This window comes from Solanum stenotomum, chromosome 2 (genome assembly GCF_019186545.1).
Source record: "Solanum stenotomum isolate F172 chromosome 2, ASM1918654v1, whole genome shotgun sequence".
NCBI lineage: Eukaryota > Viridiplantae > Streptophyta > Magnoliopsida > Solanales > Solanaceae > Solanum > Solanum stenotomum.
In genome coordinates, this window is record NC_064283.1 from 41,020,500 (window position 1) to 41,037,712 (window position 17,213).

The 17,213-nt window shown below is 37.5% G+C and overlaps 1 pseudogene; it reads left to right on the top strand.

The window, feature by feature from the left end:
- Window positions 1–290: 290 nt before the first annotated feature.
- On the top strand, window positions 291–7,398 carry LOC125857054 (squamosa promoter-binding-like protein 12; annotated as a pseudogene).
- Window positions 7,399–17,213: the final 9,815 nt, after the last annotated feature.

The following is a 17,213-nucleotide window of genomic DNA, read 5'->3' on the forward strand; positions in this document are numbered from 1 at the left end:
TCGGGGTAATAGAATCTTACTAAATGTTAGGTGTGTCTCAAAGATTTTGGGCATAGGCTGGGGATACTCATGCATTTTCCCTAAAAAATTTATTATCATAATAATAAAAAATAAAACATTAATAGGGATTTTGTGTGGATGCAAAGTTTTGGCGCGTTAACTGTGCTGTTTTGCAAGCTGACCTCGTAAACGATGGTATAAAGATTTGATTCCAAGTTAAGTTGGGGTGAAAGCGAAGATGGGTGTGGATGAAGTAGGGCTTGTCGGCAAATTGTAGATTCTTGTGTGCGGTTTGATATTTTAAAGGGAGGGGTTTTTGTTTGCTGATAAATGGAGAGTCACAATCAGGCTCATTATTATCCTGATGGAAACTTAATAATTAGGTGACTGAAAAGGATGTAGTGGTGTTAATTAATGATATCCTTTTTGACAAGTCTTCTTTTGAATGGTTGTAGTTATGGACTTATTCCTTCCTCTCTTAGTCAACCATTCTTTGTTGTTGTCTTTATTTGCTTTGGGGATAACCGACAATTTTGCAATTACTCATGTTTTTTCTTCTTTTTAGTTGATTGCTATTTCTTCTATGGAGTGCAATGTAAAATGGATGATGTTTGGTTCAAAGGATCCCAAAACAGATTCGGGATCCTTCAATTTCTCAGGTTTTGACACTGTTGGTGTTTATGACTTTGATGACGTGGACCCTACTTCTGACTCCAAACCATCCAACTTCACTTTTCATGTGGAGAAGTCCATAGTTGAGCTATCTACAACTTCACCACCCATGGACGCCTATGATGGACCTTTCAAACTTGGCAAGCGAACATTCGAAAGCAACCGTGGTGAAAGCAGTGTTGAGCTCCCGTCCTTCTCCATCTCCCCTATATCATCTCCTATTGCACCAAAGAAAACAAAATTCTCTACTCACAATCCACTAATTCCGCACTGTCAGGTTGACGCCTGCAATCTTGATCTCTCTTCAGCTAAAGGATATCACCGAAAACATCGAGTTTGTCACACTCATTCCAAATGCCCAAAGGTCATCATACTAGGTGTCGAGAGACGCTTTTGTCAGCAGTGTAGCAGGTAAACCTCATTTGGCAGGCATATCTTCTACTTACATGTTTCCCTTAGTTAATAACAACTTGTTCTTCTGGATGTATGCTTCTTATGGCATTTTCGGGTCTTTAATATGTCCTCAGTCCTTATGCATATTTGAGATCATAATGGCTCATTCCTTTTTTTTCTACCACTGAAGGTTCCATAGCTTGTCTGATTTTGATGAAAACAAGCGAAGCTGTCGCAGGAGGCTTTCTGATCACAATGCACGCCGCCGCAAGTCACAGCAGGAAACTATCCAGTTTAACTCGACAAGGCTTTCTTCGTTGTTTTATGGTATAATGCCTATGTTAAGATTCGGCTTCTTTTCTTCTGAAATGTAAAAGTAATGAGCATTCAAAATGAGAAGACTAATTTTTATTATGGACATGAATGTGATTGATTGTCAATGTTTCTATAAGAAATTCTTTTTCTGGTGCAAACAACCAATTTCTATGGCATTGGTTTGCTTTAATCCATACATTTTAAGATATACGCGTACCTATAAAAGTATTTATGCTCGAACAATTTTCGTTTGGAAAGTAAGCCCATGAGTTACTACATGTGAGATTGGATATGCTGCTTCTGTCAATCAAGCTTATAGTGACATGGAATATGACTTTTTCTTTAGGTCTTCTGCAAGTATCTTTCTCTGTTGTGTTTCTTTGGACATGTTCTGTGGTGAAGGTTCATCCAACTTTTAGTTCACCTCTTTTTGCATTTTTCTAGTTCTGTTGTCCTATTATACCTTTCTTTCTCTGGTGATGAGTGGTGGTGCATGAAGCGTGAAGGTTGTGGTGACTGCAGCGGCGGAGTCAAAATTTTCAAAATATTAATGAAATCAGGGGGATTCTAACATACAGTATATGTACGTAGAATTATTATTATTTTTACCATTCTGCATGTAATTTTTCAGCAAAGGGTTGTCAATTGACTCTCCTTGGACAAGTATAGCTTCACCATTGGTGATGGGTGTGGGGGTAGGGAGCTAATTAGAACATTTTATTTTCAGGTTTCTACCTTATCAATTATCATCTAATTGAAACACATTTCTTACATTGTTTTTGTGTTGTGCTTACCCACTACCATTTCATGTGCTTATACGTTTACAGATAATAGGCAATTGATGAATCTTGTGTTCAACAATGACCCCCTTGTTCACTCTAAACCTACTGCAGATTCTACCTGGGAAACCTCTGAAGTTTCCAAGTTCACATTAACAAGAGGGTTAACTTTAAAGCCCTACAAAGCTGACAGTATTAATGGGCAATCACTTGTGGGGGGAGTCAAGCATTCAGTGACCACTGAAATGCAGACCAAAGCATCTAACTTGTACTCGGTGTCCAATGGCACGACAGCTGAGGTCTTAAGTCAAGGTTTGTTTCAATACCAAGGAACCCCACCCTACAGTAGTTTTCATTTTAAGTTCTGTTGTAGTTCTTGTTGTGCATGAACTTCCATCGTTACTCTTTTCTTTTCTTGATTTGAGTAGGAAAGATCTCTACTTTTGTGTTGGTAAGGCTAGTTCTCTCTAAAGATATCCATCAAGTCATTGAATTATTAGTAGTGAGCTTTCAGTGGCTGCAAGATATCTTAGTATAACAACTGATATTTGCATTATAATCACATGGCTTGCAAGAGTACTGTAACTTCTTGATGAACCTATTGGATAAATTTTATATTCTGCACATTCCTTTTCTCGGAACTGAAATATATTTGATAGTGACATAGGAATACCTTATTGAAAGCTTTACCTTTATGCCGTAGGAAACCCTTGTATGTTGGGTTATTAAGATTGGTTCTGCAGATGATAGAAATTATTGTTGCTGCCTGATTTCTGGTTGTGATCCTTCATTTCTTTCAAAAAGCCTAATCTTACTAGACTCTCAAGGGTTCAAGTACAAATTATCCAAGTTGTTTTGTTACTGAGACCTTAAATAATGGTTGAAGCTGAATATAAATTAGGCATAATACATAAATGTGCCCTTTAACTTGGCCTCATTTCACATTTATGCCCTTCAACTTTGGGTATGCACAAGTAGAGCTATCAAAATGGGTTGGCCCAACCCAATCCAACCCAACCCTAACGGGCTAGAGAGTTAAATGGGTTGGGCTGACCCTTTTAATTGAAGGGCCTATAAAATAGCAGCCCAACCCAGTCCTAAGCGGGCCACGAGTTGGGACGGGTTGGTCCTTCAACCAAAAAACGGATAACATTTTCTTGTTAGAAAGAAAACGAACGTTGATGAATTACACATACTTCAGTGAATATTTACAAAACAGATACATAATAGCCAAGATACAACATTCATAAGTTTCATCCGAGCAAAACACATTACATGATCACTATTTTCATAAACAAGACAATTAAGGAGAAGTGAAAAGTTAGGCATAAAAGTAAAAATAAAAGAGGTCAAAGATTCTTAGTTATAATGGAGGAATGGACTTGGGCTAATAAGAAATTTTAGTGAGCTAATGGCCCTAAAATGTAAAAGATATGTAAAAAATAGTATTGATTTTATATAGGTATTTTAAAATTATTTATTGACAAAATCTTAACAAATAAAATACTACTTAAAATATATATAATAAATATTTTTAAAATTCACAGCCAGCCTCTGGGCTTGCGGGTTGGGCCTACGAGGCCAGCAGGCCAAATGAGGCTGGGCTAAAAAGCCTCGTTCCTAAATGGGCTGAAAAAATTGAGCCCAACCCCATCTAATTCAAGGGTTGGGTTGGGCCGGCCTAGCGGGCCAAGCCCATTTTGACAACTCTTTGCACAAGTAGGCACTTAAACTTGTATAAACTTGAACAAGTAGACATATGAGTCCAACGTGGCACAATACACGTAGGACACCACGTAGGACAAAAAATGACATGTAGGATGCCATGTAGGACATGTGTGTCTATTTGTTCAACTTTATACAAGTTTAAGTGTCTCCTTGTGCACACCCAAAGTTGAAGGGCATAAATGTAATTTGAAGCCAAGTTAAAGGACATATTTATGTATTATGCTTATAAATTATCACGACCCAAAACCGAGATCGTGATGGCACGTATCCTAACCCACCGATAGGTAAGCCAACCCTATAAAAGTAAATAAGTAGCGGAAGCAAAGTCTTAACATTAAGCTTTTATAGATCAAAACTGAAATGTGAAATAAAACAGTTTGCAACCCCAAAATCTGGTGACATGAGTACAAGCCTCTAAGATATACCAATAAGATCCAAAATTACTACACTGCTTGAAAGTTAAGACAGGAAAAACACAAAAGAAATGGAAGTTTGGATGCTGCAGAACAGCTAGTATTGGGCTCGGAACCTGCACAATAGAGGTGCAGGAAGCAACGGTGAGTACAAAAGATCACATGTACTCAGCAGCATTGTGGACCGACTTTTAAAAGAAGCAATGGCAAGGATCAGTCCTACACTGTTCCTTCAACACTTGGGCAAAAATATCAGAATAAAACCGGCAGACTAGCAGTTAAAGACAACATCAAATCAGTTCATAAACAATACTGAATCCAGCTAAAATCTGCGATTTCCACAGTAAATACAAACTATAGCACACCATCTATTTGGGTCAAATCAGACAACAAAGAGGAAAATAATTCACGTTCATTAACACTAAGCCATTTCACATTCACAAATCAACACATTATGTAAAGGTGATGAGATGAATGCAATGCATGTGCTACGTATACACCCACTTTCTCTGTCCGATAGTCAGGACCCATGGAGGACACATGAGGTCTATATACTGTGCAGGCGTGCAACTCCGATCCATAAATATTATTAAATAATACATGAAGAGGTGTGCAACTCCGATCCATATATATATATGAGCATGCCTGCAACTCCAATCTCAATGATATTGTTATGCAGGCGTGCAATACCAATCCCAAACCTTAAAACTTTTTATCAGCCTTAACTTTTTTAAAACTCATGAATCCAACCAATAATCAAATCACTCCTGAACATTTCGGGATCCGTACCAACCACCCAATTAAGTCAAAAAGCACCTTTCCAGACCTAACAGAACTGTTAGAATTTGAACCTGCACTTGTTAACCTAGAAAATTGACTTTGGTCAAACTTTAGACCTTCAAAATTGAAAATATCATCCAATATTCATCCGATCACTTCGGTAATCATGTCACCCATCCCCGCAAGTCACAAATGATATATTGAAGCTATGGAGTGGGTTAAAAAACAGGATATGCAGAAAACTCAAAACAACTATGATAGTCGTTACACAGACGGTCTAACCAGTTTGTTGTTGGATGATCAATTCATTTATAAGAACTAAACTTGAATGCATCAAAAACTAATAGAAGTATGCAGTGGTTGTGGATCATGACTTATTTTCTCTCTTCTCGCACATAGTACCTTGGAAAATTGAAAGATTTAGGTGACAGCATAGAGCTGTTGCCTAATACCACCAAAAGGTTCTTAGCCAAGAAAGTTTGAGATGATGGTTAGGTTAGTTATCTTGAATTACAGATTGTAAGCACTGACAAAAAGAAGTGAAGTGTTCGGTAGCATCTGTTATACAAGGAATATGCACTAAGCTTGTAAAAAATTATGGGATAAAAAGGTTTGCTTCTTTACAATATAGCTATAAGTAAACGTGTCAAGTTTATTTGAAGGTACTAAGTATCTAGTGCTGGTACACGCCAAGAGGGTAGCCCGACAGTCAAAAAACTGGAGTGACAATTTTGGCTCTGGAGACCATGGTACAAATACAAGAGAGGCACACTGGGTGAATTTGTCCTATTTGTGCAAACTCTGGTGGACAAAGTTATCGATTATTTGTGTTGGTAGAGAAGTCTAGGTGGCCTGTGGATTAAACGAAGTGTCAGTAAGTTGGTCTAATGCCACTTGAAAAGAAAGGTCACCGGCTAATCTTGTTACTTTCCATTTGATGGGATGTAAATACTCTATCAGGCACACTTAGAATGTATAGTTTCTTTCATCCGTCGAGGAAACAATGTGCAGGCAGCCAAAAATGTGGACATTTACCTTTCTTCTTAGTTCTGATTGAAAACACTTGGGCAAGCTACAGAAATGATGGGACAAAATTTTTGTTTAGCTTTGTTTGACGGGAGTTTGGAGATGAGTGACAGGAGATGCCTGAGCATTTGATTTCTTAGGCAATTTGCCTCCAGCATTGATATGTTGCTGATCGGAGTAAAGAAGATAATATAATATCAGGTTTCTTCTCATTAATGGTACAATAATATTGAGATTACATGTTGACTAGTTATAAATCTGCTGTTAGCAGTAGAATTTTGCCCCTTGTCAGTATAATAGGACTAACGTACTTGAATCCAATTTATTTTGTTTTCTTTTATGATTGGCCAAGTTACCTTTGTAAAGGCTTCTAAGAGCAATTAGGAGAAAAGGATGTAGAAATGCTATGCTATAAAGTTTAAGGAGCTGTCTTTAATCAGTTTTCTGAGAGTTCTCTTACGTTCATATGTGTTCTCAAAAGTAACTTGAAATGCTAGATAATTATATTCACCCGAGGCACCAAGTTATTTAAAATTACACAATGTTATTACTTTTATTTCTACGATTGTTTGATTATCAAATCAAAAACCCTTTGATTTCTCTATCAGGTGTCAAGGAGACCACGTTCTCTCTAAATATGGGTGTGGCGCCAGAATTACCTCGTGCTCTCTCTCTTCTGTCAAATGAGAATGAATTTATTTCAATTCGCCACTCCACGCATGTAAACCAGATCATCATACCGGAGCAGGTGATGCATGCAATTCCTCAGAGTTTGCCATTTGAGTCCACTGAACACTGGCAAGCTGAAACAACATCTATTCAATCCACACATTCATACTTTGGTTGCGAATGGTCACAGTGGTGGTAGCTTTCAGGAAATCCAGCTTTCCAAAGATCCATTTGACGATTCCTATATGTCAATGGATTGAACTGCACGGTAGAATAGTCAGCCTACTCTCAACATTGAAATGGATCTGATTTCAATTTTTGCTGGCTCTACTTTTTCCATTTAAGCAGTTGTTAAACTGACCTACCAGATGGTTCATAAGTAGGGTATTGGAGGCAGCCTTTCAGCCTTACACAAGTGCATGGAGCTCCAGATGTTGAAAGAAAGCTTTGGATTGAAAAGTATGCTGTAGATTTATTTGCTTAATAAATCAACATAGGTTGTTACTTGTTTCTGCACTTTAACATGATATTACGACAAAGATCTAATGTAATGTATGATACGAAAAAACGCCGAGATAGTGAATTTGTCTATCTAAATGGTTCTGATATGGGATTCAGTTGAATCAGATTTTACCTTCACCTTGAATTTCTGGGTAAAAATGACTCTATTATGGTTTTGTCTTGTCAAGACGGTTGAACTTACATAACGACAAGAGCTTTAGTAAATTTTGATACTTGAAGTCTCTTAGTCTTATGTTAGAAATCATTTGTGCTGAGCTGAGATCCTGGGAATTTTCTGATATCAAAATGAAGGTATCACGGGAATAAATTGCAAATAAGAAGAAGAATTAAGAGGAAGAGGAAGAATAGACGAGAAATTGAGAGAGAATTAGAGAGGAAATGGAAATTGTATTGAGCCAAACACATTTAAATCATGCCTTACAAGTATCATCCACTCCTATTAATACTACTTAATCAGAATTAAAGGAAAATACAATGAACTGTAAAAATGGACACAGTAACTGGCTCCAACTACTTTTCCCGCAAAAAAAGTGATCAGGCTAATGGTGTGATCGTCCAGCTTAGCAATGATGTGGCACCTGCCATGTGATTGAAGTATTACATGGCTCTTGAACCCAAATTGGTATCAATACCCCCTGTGAAACAACACCCTTGTCCGCAAGGGTGATAGAAGGAAACCTAGTCTACAATGTAGAAGCCAGTTCCCAAGTTGCATAAGATTGATAAAGGCCAAACCACTGGATAAACCACTAAGCAACCGTCTTATTACCATGCTTCACTATTCGTCGCTCCAAGATGTATTCAGGCTCAGGGCAATGAGGACTAGACAAGTCAATGACAAGAGGATGCACTATAGTACTGGGAAGTTCATGAGAGAGTATGGAAGATAGGATGGATTTGCACCTTAGGAGGGAAAAGGAGTTTGTAAGCCACAACACCAATCTTCTCTACAACGGGATATGGACCAAAATATCTAGAAGTGAGTTTGTGATATGAAAAAATACACAACGAAGATTGTCTATAAGGTTGAAGTTTAACATAAACCCAATCACCAACAAGGAAATGCCTATCAGACTTATGAGTATTGGCCTGTGCACTCATCCTTTGTTGGGCTCGATGCAAATGAAACTTAGCCAACTAGAGTTTAAACTGTCTGCTTAACATAAAATCCTCAACAACATCAGATTCAGAGTCACCAGGCAAGTATAGAAGATGTTAGGGAGGAGGATAGCCATAAAACAACTCAAAAGGAGAAGTTTGAATAGAAGAATGTGGGCTAGAGTTGTACCACCATTCAACTAAGGCTAGATAAGAACCCCAATTAGCAGGAGCATCAGTACAGAAACATCTGAGATAAGTTTCAAGACACCTATTCAGAACCTTAGTTTGTCCATCAGTCTGAGGATTGTAAGTTGTAGAAGTCTGCAAGGACACCCCCCCCGAGTACTTAGAAATGCCTTCCAAAAGTTGCTAATGAATATAGGATCCCTATCATGGGTTATAGTTGCAGGAAACTATGCAACTTGAAAATGTTACCCAAGAAGATACGAGCAAGAGATTGCGCACTATAGGGATGTGATAAGGCAATGAAATGACCAGCTTTGTTAATCTATCAACTATTACCCAAATAACAGTTTTGCCTTTAGATCTAGAGAGTCCTTCAATAAAGTCCATACATATACCTATCCACGGTAAATAAGGTATAGGCAGGGGCTTAAGCTGATGTATCATACTTGTTTCTTTGGCACATAGCACACTTGTGCACAAAAACAACTATAGCTGATAGAATACCTGTAACACTTCGAAACCCAGACCCAGAAAGAAATTTCAAAAATATACCTGAACCAGTGAACCACGACAGGGTTCACGGACCGTGATAGGGTTCACGGTCCGTAGACTTGCCCGTGGTCTTGACTTGGAAGTCACCAGGCCCAGACATCAAACCACGAGTACCTTTACGGTTCGTGGCCTTGATGATGGGCCGTGGTTGCGCCCGTAGAGTCAAGGCAGTGAGCCTTCCTAGCCAGCCCCTTAGACCGCCACGCCTAAGTCAGGACCACGAAGACCTTCATGGTCCGTGGTCCTTCACACGACCCATGGGGCGTCCGTGGAGCCTTACCAGTAAGCCCCCTAGCCAGTCCCTCCAGACCACAGCCCAAGTGGAGACCATAGACACTTTCACGGTCTGTGGTCTTTCACACGGGTCGTGGTAGGGCTCGTGGACTCAGGCCCTCAGCTAGTAGTCACCAAGTCCAGACCACTACCGACTTCACGGTTCGTGGTCCCTTTCACGGTTCGTGAAGGTGGTCGTGGTTAGTCCGTCTGCAGTTTAAGTCAGGGTTATTTCGGTCTTTTCCTTATTCGTTGGACACCTAAACTACGTCGTTTTAATCCTAAATTTTGTGGTTATAGTCAGTTTAAACCTAGAAACATAACTAGAACTTACCCAAGTCATATCTTTATTCAAAACTTAAAGATATCAGGCCTTTTAGCAGGTTAGTTCACGAATTCTCCTATTTCAATAAGAGACGTGTTTGGGCCCGCTTTGAAGACAGCCAGGAACTACTAGCACAAGATCCAGTATTTGAAAAGGTTCCATACCCATAAGGGTTCCAAGCTTTAACCCACTGCTCGAGCAACTTGCTTATATATTGACTTTTCTTGAAAGGAGAGAAAGAGGCGACCAACCCTAAGTTCAAAAACGCAACAAGTTTCCTCTAGTTCCAGCCCTGAAATCGAAAGATTTCTCCGTGGAATTCATCACCAGGTATGTGGGATTTCACTAGTGGGTTCCTTTCACCCATTAGGTCCCTACTTTTCAGTCAGTTCTTTATTCCCTTATTATGACTAGAACTAGGATTTCTTGACTGTTAGAATTGTTGGGTTCTTAGCTGTTAGAATGATCCAAGTCAGATTAGTACGTTAATATTCAGTTTATTGCATGAATTCCAGAACCATAGCTATGTATTTCTTTAGTTCTTGAATTACACATGCTAGGTCAGATATTTCAGCTATTCAGTTGTACATGCCTCAGTTATTAATGCATCAATATCAGTTTGATTGTTGCATCCTCAGTTTGCATGTTCAGTTTGAGTTATCCAGTAACTTACAGAAATTCAGTTATAATGTGTAAATTACTCAATCCACTGGGAGTAGCATAATACCGAGTTGGACTAGGGTTCAGCGTACCCAAACATTCCCAGAACTACTAGCCACGTAGGTTGTAAGTCACCTCTGTGGGCATCATTTCAGTGATCACGCCAGCATGCCTCTCCACCTTTGGTCGGGTGTACTGGGTCCTCTCGATGGGGCGTATACATCGGACTCCACATTTAGCTCATGTGGTTTTATTATCCGTTATTAGTAGCTCCCACAGTTCAGTCAGATTCTATTGCATTGACCATGTATCAGTATTCAGTCTCAACATGTTATAAATTGGTCATTGCATTCAGTTAGCTCAGTATTCAATATCTATATCATGTTCAGATTATATCATTGCTTATGTGCTTTGTTCAGTTATGTGTTATTTCAACTTTATTCTATCCTGCATGCTCAGTACCTTTCAAGTACTGACGCATACTCTACGCTACATCTTCTCGGGATGTAGGTTCAGGTTCTCAGCATCTAGATCACGCTTAGATCGATTCCCGATCTCCAGTTCAGCAGAATCAGTGGTGAGTCCTCATTCTCCAAGGATAATAATCATGAGTTTCTTTTCAGTATTCTCAGTCCTTTAGTTTCAGTTTTTCTAGACTTAGCTGGGGGCCTGTCCCAACATTTCTAGTCAGTTAGAGGCTATTTTCAGACATAGTTAGATTCAGCTTAGTATTGAGTTAATATCTTGTTTGTATTAAACTCATCAGTTTTCATTTATCTCAGTTATAGTATATGGGTATTCCCCATCTTTTCATTTTATTTATATTTTAGCTTCCGCATCAGTTTATTATCTTTAGTATGCTCGTGATCATGTCAGAAGGGTTAGTTGGGATCACTTGTGGTCCTAGGTCCCGTGTCCGCGTCTCGGGGGTAGTTCGGGGTGTGACAATACCCTTCCAATAAAAGTAGGTCATGACCTTCCTAGTAGTGGAATAAATGCCTGAATGCCCACCAATAGGAGTAGAATTCCATAGTGATAAGATTTTGGCCCTAAGGGAAGCATTATCACCAATAACTAATTTCCCTTTTCTTCTCGGTTGTGCATTAAGCCAAGTGAAATGCTTATGAGGTTGTGCTTGCAAGGATTGAATAAGGACCTGTAACGTAGGATCAGTAGACCAACTAGCTTTGATCTCATCCCATAAATCAGCTTGTACTGAAGACACTATCATGGACATAAGTTCTGCACCTTGGATCCTAGACAAAGCATCGACAACCAAGTTTTTCTTACCCTTTTTATACTGAATTTCAAAGTCGAAAGGCAACAGTTTAGCCAACCACCTAATCTGAAAATCTGTACGTAGGTTTTGCTCCAATAGATACTTCAAGGATTTGTGTTGAGTTTTAAAAATGAAGTGTTGACCAAGTAAGTAGTGGGCCCACTTGGTGACAACAAATAACAAGACCAATAATTCCTTCTCGTACATAGATAAAGCAACATGGCATGCAGATAAACCCTTGCTAATGAAAGCAATAAGGTGGTCATGTTGCATAAGGACAACATCAATGCCAGTACCACATGCAACTGTTTCAACAACAGAATTGAGTAATTAGGTAGAGCTGATTTCAACTCCATAAAGGCTTGAAAATCACTGTTAGACCATATGAAATTATCCCTTTTCAGTAACTCAGAATGAAACCATATCTCTGAATAAATTTTCTATAATAACTTGCTAGACCTAAGAAACCCCTACATAGTTTAAGCGTACTGGGAACATGCCAACTCTTAACCGCCTTGATATTTCTTTGGGAGTGGAAACCCCTTCATAGGATATAAAATGCCCCAAATACGCACTTTGATTGCTTTGCCAACAATTAATGGTTTATCATAAGGTCAAAACCTAACTTCAAATGGTTGGCATGATCCGATAATGACCTGCTATAAATCAAAATGTCATCGAAGAATACTAATACAAATTTCCTCAAATGTTGCAGGAAAATGTGATTCATCAAACATTGGAATGTAAAAGGTGCATTAGTTAAGCCAAAAGGCATAACTAGGAAGTCATAGTAACCTATATGAGTTTTGAAAGCAGTTTTAGGGACATTATCAACTATCGTCCTAATATGGTGATAAACCAAATCTCAGATCCACCTTGGAAAATACTCTTGCTCCTGTCAAATCATACAAGAGATCATCAATAATAGGGATAAGAAACTTGTCCTTTATTGTCACTGATTAAGCTCCCTATAGTCTACACATAATCTCCATGTTCCATCTTTTTTCCCACAACCACCACTAGAGAAGAGAAGGGGTTGTTACTATATTGAATAACACCTCGTTGGAGCATGTCGCTGACCAACTTCTCTATAATATCCTTCTTCATAGATGAGTATTTATAAGGTCTAACATTGACAAGTTTAGCTCCATTTTGTAAAGGAATCTTACGATCAAATGGACCCTTAGAGGAGGTAAGGTTGCAAGTTCAGAAAATATCTTATGATATTGATTAAGTAAAACAACAATTTTAGGTGCTATGGTTTCCTCCTTTGATAACTGCAGGGCAAAATTCTATCCCACAGAGTCCCCATTCATAACTTGAAACATTTGTAACATGAATAATTCAACCTGATCTCCTGATAACTTGTTCACAACTTTGGAACTGGTCAACCTACAATCTTCATGCACCCCTTTAAGTATATGTTTCTTCCATTTGTGATTGAACGACATAGTAAGCTCGGTAAAATCAATGGTCATTGGACCTAGTGTCTTCAACCATAATGCTCCCAGAACAATATCATATCTACCAATAGGGAACACTATTAAGTCAGATAGATAAGTAGTGCCCTGCAGTATCCACTCAAAGTCCCTAACGATTCCAGTTGTGGTCTCTTTAGCAGTGTTACCAAAACTCACATAGCTCGTGGGAGTAGGAATAACAGTGCATTCCAACCTTTTCACACAATCTTTATCAATAAAATTGTGTGTACTACCTCTATCAAGTAATATTTGAATTGGTCTCTTACCACTATAACCCTTCACATGAATAGTTTGCGCACCCTGAATTCCAGCAAGGGCACACAGTGAAATCAAAGTAGTAGCACCATAGACTATGGTTTCACCTTTCACATACTTGTTATCATTAATTGGAGATTTCAGTTCAAGTTCTAGATCGTCTAACTCGATACTGTCCATTTCTAGCATAAATAACTGCTTAGGGAGATTAATTTATGACCAATGTTGTACTTCTCATTGCAAAAGTAACACAACTCCTGAGCCCTCTTTGCTTGCATTTAAGCTAGAGAGATAGTTCTCCTAGGTCTGCCTCCAATAGAAGATGGTGAATTCAATAGAGTTCCCTGATTATAATTGGTAGGTTGTGACATTGCAACAAGTGTCTCCTGATGTTGCTTCCTAACAATTCCTCCTTGTATTCTGGATGCTCTTTGAGATCTAGCATTAGCTAGTTGAGTAGCTTCAGTTAGTCTAGCCAACCTAAACACCTTATACAAAATTTGTGGTTCATGCATTAGTATAGTTCCTACCAATTCATCCTTCAATCCACCTAAGAAACACGAAATGGCTTGGGCAGTAGTGAAATTACATTCCGTCAAGAGTCTACTAAATGCAAATCGGAATTCCCTTACTATTCTAGTTTGTCTTAGTTGCTTAAGTTCAAGCATATGATCAAAAAAATCATCTCCAAAAGTTTCAGTTATTGCTCTCAAGTATTCATCCCACCCAGGTACATTAAGTGGAACTCTACACCGCAAGTAAGCTTGGTGCCAAGCTAAAGCCTCATCTTCCAAGTTCATTGCTATCAGCCTTAATCTATGGTTTACTGCAGTTTTATCTATAGAAAAATATTGATCTCTCCGATACATTCACGTTTTCAGATTTTCTGCATTGAAACGAGGGAAAAGTAAATTATGATTACGATGTTTACAAGTATGAAACAGATTAGGGCCCAAAATTCCATGACCAACAGTTGATGGTGGTTCAATCGAACTTGAGGCCGCACCTCTCTCCTTGGCTTGTTGGTGCAGTCACATTCCATCAACAGTGTCCTTCAATGATTGGACTAATCGCATCACCTCTACTGGTCTACGATCTATGTCCAACCTTAATTCTCGATGTCGCTCATTCATAACAGAGTGTAGGTCCAATTGTTGAGCTGCCAAACCCTCAAATTACTTTTGGACATTGTATTCAGCTGCTTCAGGAATTGTTTTAATAATTTTTCGTGATCCTATAGTGTGAGATTAACCTGACTCTGATATCAATTGATACCAAAATGAAGGCATCAAGGGAATACAATGTAGATAAGAAGAAGAAAGGAGAAGAATTAAGAGGAAGAGGAAGAATAAATGAGAAATTAAGAGAGAATTAGAGAGGAAATGGAAATTGTATTGAGCTTAACACATTCAGATCATGTGTTGCAAGTATCATCCACTTCTATTAATACTATTTAATCAGAATTAAAGGAAAATGTAATGAAAAGTAAAAATGGATACTGTAACTCTAACTACTTTTTCTGCCAAAATAGTAATCATGATAATGGTGTAATCGTCCCACTCAGCAATGATGTGGCACCTACCATGTGATTGAAGTATTACGGCTCTTGAACCAAAATTGGTATAGTTTTCTTTCTATATTCATGCATTGGCATTAACTCTTTGTTTCTTTAAGTAAGTGGATGCTTGTTTCTACGTTTATGAATTTTTTTCTTCTACAATTTTCATCAGGAGAGGGGAGCTGTGAGAATTGAATACTTGTTTTTCAAACCACACCACTAGGATTAAAAGAGATATTGAGATAAGTAGACTCCTATCAAAATAATCAAGCTCCGTGGCTAGTCTGCGCTCTTTGGACTTTTCAAACTTAGCGAATTGAAACATCTTAGTAGCTAAAGGAAGGGAAATCAACCGAGACCCCGTCAGTAACGGCGAGCAAAAGCGGATTGGGGTTTGAAGAAACATAGTCAATAAATATATATATTTTGTGTATATATATAAAATACATTTTTTGATACAAAATAGATATAATTATTTTGTCAATTTGCCAGTGAATATAATTATATTCAGGGAAAAGGCATAAATTCACCCCTAAAGTTGTACCGAAAAGTCAGTTACACGCTTAAATTATTGAGGTGACCTATTACACATTTATACTACTCAAAAGTGAATTTAATACCACCCTCAAAGTGGACATGGAAATAAAATTAAATAAAAAATAAATAAGGCTCGTTTGAGTTAGAAAAAAGCAATTTTTTTCTTATCACAAACACTCTTTTTGCTATGGCTAATAAGAAAAATATTTTTTTCATGATAAATTTTCAAGAGAAAATTATAAAATAATATTGCGGGATAGAAATCCATCGCAAAAATCGCGAAGTTGTTCAATTAATTAGGTTCACTGCTCAAAATATTTTTTGGCGAGATATCTAAAATTGGTCAATCCTTACTATTTCCACATCAAATTCATCAAGTTAGCACGGATTATTCAATTTATTTTTGTGTTTTTTTTGTTGATTGTGAGCATTTGAAATAAGAAAATTTTCAAATCTTGCCTTTTATTTTGTATAAAAAGTTTTTGGATTTTTGCACAAAATTCAAATTTTTAATGTATGTTCATAGATCTTTCTTCTCTCAGAAAAATCCTCTCTAGAGGTAAATCGAGCACTTGATTTTCAATTGCCTGACTAAAATCTTTGCAAATAAACATTGCAAGTTTTCACAATTCTCCTCTTTGAGCTTGAATGAAATTTGTAATTGTGATAAAAAAATTTGGTGGGTTTGGTAATGGGTGAAAAATTAGTGGTGGTATGATTTTTATTTCAATAATGACAATGAAACTCGTGATTTTGATGTGGATGTTGAATTTATGGTTCTGATAAATTTCAATGATAGTGATGCGGTTCCGATAGTGAATTTATTTAAATTTATGATGGTTGTTGTCGATTTTTTATAATGACAATGGTTGTGGAAAGATTTTGCTGGTGAATTTGATTATGGGCAGTGAAATCTTTGGTGGTGGAGAAGTGAATTGATGATAATAGCAACAATGATAGTGATTTGATGGTGGTTTTGATGGTGTATAGGGAAGAAGAAGAAATTGGGTGACGTGATTTATTTTTAAAAAATCTAACGTAATTATTGATGTGTCAGTGACATGGTGATGACGTGGCACGAGTGTGAAACAGTTTCTCATCATGTGACTGGATGTATGTGTGTCAAGATTGAAATAAATTAACTTTTAAGTAATTCAAGTGTCATAGGTCGTGACAATAGTTTAAGTGTGTAACTGACAAGTTTAGAGGGGAATTTATGCCTTTTAGTGTCAAAAATACATCTAAACTATTTTTTTTTTAGTTTAATACTGGTAGTATGAGTTTCATAGCTAAACTATCACTCATTAGTTTGAGAAACACACTTCATTGATGTGTATAATACACTCTCTTTTTTTTTAAAAAAATACTTGTCACATAGTGCTGCATGGATAAAACATTCCACCTTGACAAAAATTAAATAAACTACTAATATTAGTTAAAAGTTAAAAATTAAAGTATTACAATCCAAAAAAAAGGAAATTATTTTTTAAAAGTAAAATTTAAAATATTTTTCTCTCCTCACTCCACTTTCCTATACTTTCCTCTGTACCCCCTTCCCCCCAGACAATCCCTCTGTTTTTGGTTGTCTTGTAATAAATGGACATGACAGATTAGATGGATCAACTAAACTTCACAATTATGTAGCACCTTGAAAATAATTTTTATTAACCAAAAATGGCAAACGTTAAAATGTAGTGAAGAAACAATCA